General features: G+C 47.8%; 1 long non-coding RNA gene across 1 annotated transcript; it reads right to left on the bottom strand.

Annotated features, from left to right (window-relative positions):
• Positions 1 to 1,375: 1,375 nt before the first annotated feature.
• On the bottom strand, positions 1,376 to 5,553 carry LOC141729361 (uncharacterized). Its single transcript, XR_012580825.1, has 2 exons — positions 3,809 to 5,553; positions 1,376 to 3,703 (listed from the first exon to the last, which is right to left on the bottom strand). It is a non-coding gene; the product is annotated as an uncharacterized LOC141729361 (long non-coding RNA).
• Positions 5,554 to 6,830: the final 1,277 nt, after the last annotated feature.

The raw sequence follows: 6,830 nt of genomic DNA, 5'->3' as shown, positions 1-6,830 counted from the left end.
TCTGAATGTGTGTCTGGAAATCAGAATGGGACATTTGCCTTTCCCCTTCTTTTCTGCCTCTTAAATGCTTGGAGATGGGGAGGGGAAGGGTTTTTGAGGTTAGATTGGTGACTGTGGATCATCTTTTCGTGTCAAGTCTGCTTCTCAGGGCACTCAATCATGTGCACATGTGACATCAGCCTGCTAAGCTATAGGATGCTCTGGCTTGGAAAGGGGGATGTTTATAACTTGATTTTTGCCCCTGGTTGCTCTTTGTATGGTTAATGAGAGATTCACTAGAGCAGGGACTGGGACAGGGTAACCAGCCTTCCCAGCTAAGTGTACTAATTAGTCTCTCTGTCTCTTAATGAATTCATGCATATTCATCGAGAAGCAGAACAGCTCCAATAGGAGAGAGAGAATCAAGGAAAAACCGAATACCCTGCAGCCTACCTGATGGTTATAACTTTCTCCTGATGGTTTGAGAGCATGGCTTAATTTCTTTGAAACAGGTGGAGGGAAGAAAAATGCTTTTTAGCCTCTAGGGTGAATACTCTGACCACTGGACTATTGCAGGCAAGATTCTGGTCCCCTTTTGCAGCATGTATGTGTGTTCATCCTTGGTTCTGATCTTCTATCACTGCAAGTGCCTTAAATATAAACTTTTTTCAAACTGGATCTGAAGAAAATATTTGGCTTGCACTTGTTTCCTAGACAAAATAAATCTTAATTTTAAAAGCTGATCTGAAACAATTAAATATTTCCCTTCCTTATACTGCTGCAGGTATATTTCTTTAGTTTGATTAAGATATAGGGAGTCAATTATGGATGTCATTTTACATAAGTGCTTTTTAAAGCACTCAAACCCTACCCTACTTTTGGATTTAATCCTCAGGAACACTTATGTCTTGCCATGCAAAAAAAAATTGTCACTAGAACAGAAATTAATGAAAAAGACTTGAAGATAGGTGAGTAAGCATAGGTAGAGAATACTGACAAAATCCATCCTGCTGATGTAAAGCTGGCTGTGAAATGGATGCTAAAAATAAACCTCAATTCTAAAAGTCAGTTCTGACAGACCTGGGTCCTGTTTCTTTCTGTAACATAATTTGCCACAATCTGTGGGCTGATGTTGCAGTAAATTAGGTTCGTGATACTTACTGTTAATGAGTCACTGAATAAATACATCTGTATAAATTAGCCCACAATTTGCCTGTTGCAAAAATAAACAGTTTTGATTTCCTGTGTGAGCAGCATGGCAAGCATTGTACATATGTAGTTTTACTAAACACGTGTCATGGTTTGAGCCTGGCACAGAGCCAGTGCCCCCATGAAAATGCCTCACCCTGGTGTCTGCTGTGAGATGTGACCAGGAATAAGCAAAACAGGCTCCAACTTAAACATAAATAACACTTTATTACCTAAAACTACAGGGAAAAAATAGGAAAGACTATAAGGAAAAGAAAAAAAAAATTGAAAACCTTACAAAAAACCACTTTTCCTCCTCCCCACTCCCTGACTTTCCCAATCCAATACATTCTCTCAAAAATACCAACTGCCCAGCCCGGCACGACACTTTAGTATACTCAAACTGCAGTTCATGAAGAGGAACGGAGTCCTTCTTGTTCCATAGGCTTCTGGAAACACACTGAAATCCCGGATGCTTCCTTGTCACTTCGGCACCGCCCGGAAAGTCCATTTGCCGCTTGTGACATGTTCCTTCCATGCTCAGTGCTCTCACCACCGAGACATGGCCAGAGCTGCTTTTAGGGTGGTCTTTCAAGGATGCCTTGTCTCACTCCAAAAAGGCACAGTCTCTGCTTTTGGGACAACTGTCCCCCCCATATATTTCCAACCCCCTGGGGCCGGGGGGTCCTCACAAATGAACCCTCCTGGTTTTGAGTCACTGCCTCCCCCTAAATGCAGTCTGTGTCACAGGAACAACTGAGTCCATGGCTACAAGAAAAAAGTCCAGCCAAAAGGCCACTCCAAATCATCTCTCCCCATCCAATCATCTCCACAATCTCCAGGCCAAAGTCCTTATCTCTCATCTCCCTTCTTATTCAGCTTCGAGGAGGATTAGCATTTTTGTAAGGCCCCAATCATGCAAGAAAGGGTTAAAAGTTTTCAGTCTCTGTCTGTCGGTCCCGGAACGGGCTCCCACGCATGCTGCCCACACGCTGCCGCTGCGGCCGGGCAGTCTTCCTCCCCCTTCTCGCTTGCTGCTCTCCTGGGGGGGAAGGGGAGCTGGCTGCCCGATGTCTCTTGGGGCTCCCCCACCCTTCCATCCTTGGAGCCCCCCCGAAGCCCCCTCTGTCCAGGCCCCAGGCCTCACCGCATGGCTGTCCCCTCCCCCGCCCAGCAGCAGCGGGCCGGGCGAGGGAGAGAGGTCTGAACTCCTCGCCCGACGATGTCCAAAGAGGAAGTGCCAGGGCAGTGCCCTGCTTTTAACCCCTGTGTATTCTCGGAGGTGTGTCCAAACCCCACTGGCTACACCAGGTGTCAGTATGAAACCCAAAACCTTCATTGGTTTGACCACAGCTTCCCAGAATTCCCAACTTCTTCCTGGTCAAACCATGACACTCCACCCTTCACCTCCGAGAATACACTTTCTAAAATTATCAACAGAACTACAAAACACTTCTACACAATAATACCTCAGATTCACTATGACTATCTATCTACCTTAACTTAGTACATGCTTTCCTTATTCTTCTTGGTCTCATCTCACAGCTTTACCTCATCATTCTCCCGTGATTCGATTTCCCGGTCAGGGAACCAAAAAATGTCATGGTTTGAGCCTGGCACAGAGCCAGTGCCCCCATGAAAATGCCTCACCCTGGTGTCTGCTGTGAGATGTGACCAGGAATAAGCAAAACAGGCTCCAACTTAAACATAAATAACACTTTATTACCTAAAACTACAGGGAAAAAATAGGAAAGACTATAAGGAAAAGAAAAAAAAAAATTGAAAACCTTACAAAAAACCACTTTTCCTCCTCCCCACTCCCTGACTTTCCCAATCCAATACATTCTCTCAAAAATACCAACTGCCCAGCCCGGCACGACACTTTAGTATACTCAAACTGCAGTTCATGAAGAGGAACGGAGTCCTTCTTGTTCCATAGGCTTCTGGAAACACACTGAAATCCCGGATGCTTCCTTGTCACTTCGGCACCGCCCGGAAAGTCCATTTGCCGCTTGTGACATGTTCCTTCCATGCTCAGTGCTCTCACCACCGAGACATGGCCAGAGCTGCTTTTAGGGTGGTCTTTCAAGGATGCCTTGTCTCACTCCAAAAAGGCACAGTCTCTGCTTTTGGGACAACTGTCCCCCCCATATATTTCCAACCCCCTGGGGCCGGGGGGTCCTCACAAATGAACCCTCCTGGTTTTGAGTCACTGCCTCCCCCTAAATGCAGTCTGTGTCACAGGAACAACTGAGTCCATGGCTACAAGAAAAAAGTCCAGCCAAAAGGCCACTCCAAATCATCTCTCCCCATCCAATCATCTCCACAATCTCCGGGCCAAAGTCCTTATCTCTCATCTCCCTTCTTATTCAGCTTCGAGGAGGATTAGCATTTTTGTAAGGCCCCAATCATGCAAGAAAGGGTTAAAAGTTTTCAGTCTCTGTCTGTCGGTCCCGGAACGGGCTCCCACGCATGCTGCCCACACGCTGCCGCTGCGGCCGGGCAGTCTTCCTCCCCCTTCTCGCTTGCTGCTCTCCTGGGGGGGAAGGGGAGCTGGCTGCCCGATGTCTCTTGGGGCTCCCCCACCCTTCCATCCTTGGAGCCCCCCCGAAGCCCCCTCTGTCCAGGCCCCAGGCCTCACCGCATGGCTGTCCCCTCCCCCGCCCAGCAGCAGCGGGCCGGGCGAGGGAGAGAGGTCTGAACTCCTCGCCCGACGATGTCCAAAGAGGAAGTGCCAGGGCAGTGCCCTGCTTTTAACCCCTGTGTATTCTCGGAGGTGTGTCCAAACCCCACTGGCTACACCAGGTGTCAGTATGAAACCCAAAACCTTCATTGGTTTGACCACAGCTTCCCAGAATTCCCAACTTCTTCCTGGTCAAACCATGACACTCCACCCTTCACCTCCGAGAATACACTTTCTAAAATTATCAACAGAACTACAAAACACTTCTACACAATAATACCTCAGATTCACTATGACTATCTATCTACCTTAACTTAGTACATGCTTTCCTTATTCTTCTTGGTCTCATCTCACAGCTTTACCTCATCATTCTCCCGTGATTCGATTTCCCGGTCAGGGAACCAAAAAATGTCATGGTTTGAGCCTGGCACAGAGCCAGTGCCCCCATGAAAATGCCTCACCCTGGTGTCTGCTGTGAGATGTGACCAGGAATAAGCAAAACAGGCTCCAACTTAAACATAAATAACACTTTATTACCTAAAACTACAGGGAAAAAATAGGAAAGACTATAAGGAAAAGAAAAAAAAAAATTGAAAACCTTACAAAAAACCACTTTTCCTCCTCCCCACTCCCTGACTTTCCCAATCCAATACATTCTCTCAAAAATACCAACTGCCCAGCCCGGCACGACACTTTAGTATACTCAAACTGCAGTTCATGAAGAGGAACGGAGTCCTTCTTGTTCCATAGGCTTCTGGAAACACACTGAAATCCCGGATGCTTCCTTGTCACTTCGGCACCGCCCGGAAAGTCCATTTGCCGCTTGTGACATGTTCCTTCCATGCTCAGTGCTCTCACCACCGAGACATGGCCAGAGCTGCTTTTAGGGTGGTCTTTCAAGGATGCCTTGTCTCACTCCAAAAAGGCACAGTCTCTGCTTTTGGGACAACTGTCCCCCCCATATATTTCCAACCCCCTGGGGCCGGGGGGTCCTCACAAATGAACCCTCCTGGTTTTGAGTCACTGCCTCCCCCTAAATGCAGTCTGTGTCACAGGAACAACTGAGTCCATGGCTACAAGAAAAAAGTCCAGCCAAAAGGCCACTCCAAATCATCTCTCCCCATCCAATCATCTCCACAATCTCCGGGCCAAAGTCCTTATCTCTCATCTCCCTTCTTATTCAGCTTCGAGGAGGATTAGCATTTTTGTAAGGCCCCAATCATGCAAGAAAGGGTTAAAAGTTTTCAGTCTCTGTCTGTCGGTCCCGGAATGGGCTCCCACGCATGCTGCCCACATGCTGCCGCTGCGGCCGGGCAGTCTTCCTCCCCCTTCTCGCTTGCTGCTCTCCTGGGGGGGAAGGGGAGCTGGCTGCCCGATGTCTCTTGGGGCTCCCCCACCCTTCCATCCTTGGAGCCCCCCCGAAGCCCCCTCTGTCCAGGCCCCAGGCCTCACCGCATGGCTGTCCCCTCCCCCGCCCAGCAGCAGCGGGCCGGGCGAGGGAGAGAGGTCTGAACTCCTCGCCCGACGATGTCCAAAGAGGAAGTGCCAGGGCAGTGCCCTGCTTTTAACCCCTGTGTATTCTCGGAGGTGTGTCCAAACCCCACTGGCTACACCAGGTGTCAGTATGAAACCCAAAACCTTCATTGGTTTGACCACAGCTTCCCAGAATTCCCAACTTCTTCCTGGTCAAACCATGACAACACGGAAGATGTTAAACTGCAGGAAGAGAAAGTGTTCATGAACAGGTGCTTGAGTGGCATCTGGAGGGATGGAGAGGTTCAACCCCACTCTGCATCCCACCAAGTTGGAATGGGGACCTGTAAAGCAGGAGGGGTCAGCACACAGATCAGGAGAATCAGGACCCTGAGGTCTTTATAGAGCTATCATCGTGTTTTAAGCTGGGTGTCCTCTGTGTCAGCATGTATGAGAACAGCAGCAATAAATCGTGTACCCAACAGCAGGGTTCAAGATGTTTTGGTAGCATGGTGGCTTGAGCCTCATTGCACTAGATCCTGTGTAAGACCAAAGTAGGAAATGTTCCACTCTCAAAGTACTTTACAAATCTAGTTCAAATCTGAGAAGATGGAATAATACTTGGAAGGAAGACAACAAAACCAGTAATGAGGACTTGGGTTTATATGGGCCAGATATTTGCACACAGGAGATGCTCCTATGCTTCTTGCGCATGTTTTTAATCTCCAAGTATGGCAGTCCAAGTGTTTTACAAGTTACCGAGTTTTTTCTCCTGTGGCAACTCCCCCCTCACCCTCCTCTCCCCACTCCACCTCCCATGCAATGACTTCAGCTGAGGCTGTGTGGAAACAGACCTTAGTTCGATTCTCAGTCCTTGTGAGCTGAGTACTGTTTTGCTGTAGTGCTGTGCTGTGATATAGAGAATAATCATATCATGTCAGTCTCCCTGAAATGGTGCTCTGTATTGAGCTCTGGGTCATTTCCAAGGGTTGCAAGGAGCTGCCTGTCTGCTGGCACTAGACATGTGACCTCAGTGAAATGTCTCCTTCAGTATCTACAGGCTGTGATGTGTCACCCTGATACACATTTCTACCTTAACACTCACTCAACAGCAGCTGTGACAGTGTTTCTCTGATTCACAGATATCCAAGGAGATGGAGGCCTGTGTAATGTTATGTCTCTTTGCCCAGCTGGTCTGATAAAATGGATATCCTCACACAAAGTCATTGAGCAAGTGGCTTATGATAGCATGCAGGAATGGGAACTTCAGTGCTTATTCCACCCCTGTCCTGTTGCAGACATTTCTTCTGGAGTTTGACTCATATTGTCAATGAAGTAGATCAAAAGCATACTTAGCAATTTGTAGGGTCATTTTGGTAACTTCTTTGGGTTGGAGATGACTTCAAAAGTGTCTGGTAAACCTTGTCTTGTTGATACTATTCTGCATGGGGGGCATTTTCTAGACAAAGAGTTGTGACTTTTTAAGCAGGTGACTTCTGTCTCTCCT

Source organism: Zonotrichia albicollis, chromosome 1 (genome assembly GCF_047830755.1).
Source record: "Zonotrichia albicollis isolate bZonAlb1 chromosome 1, bZonAlb1.hap1, whole genome shotgun sequence".
Taxonomy (NCBI): Eukaryota; Metazoa; Chordata; class Aves; order Passeriformes; family Passerellidae; genus Zonotrichia; species Zonotrichia albicollis.
This window is presented reverse-complemented; position numbering and strand designations above follow the sequence as displayed.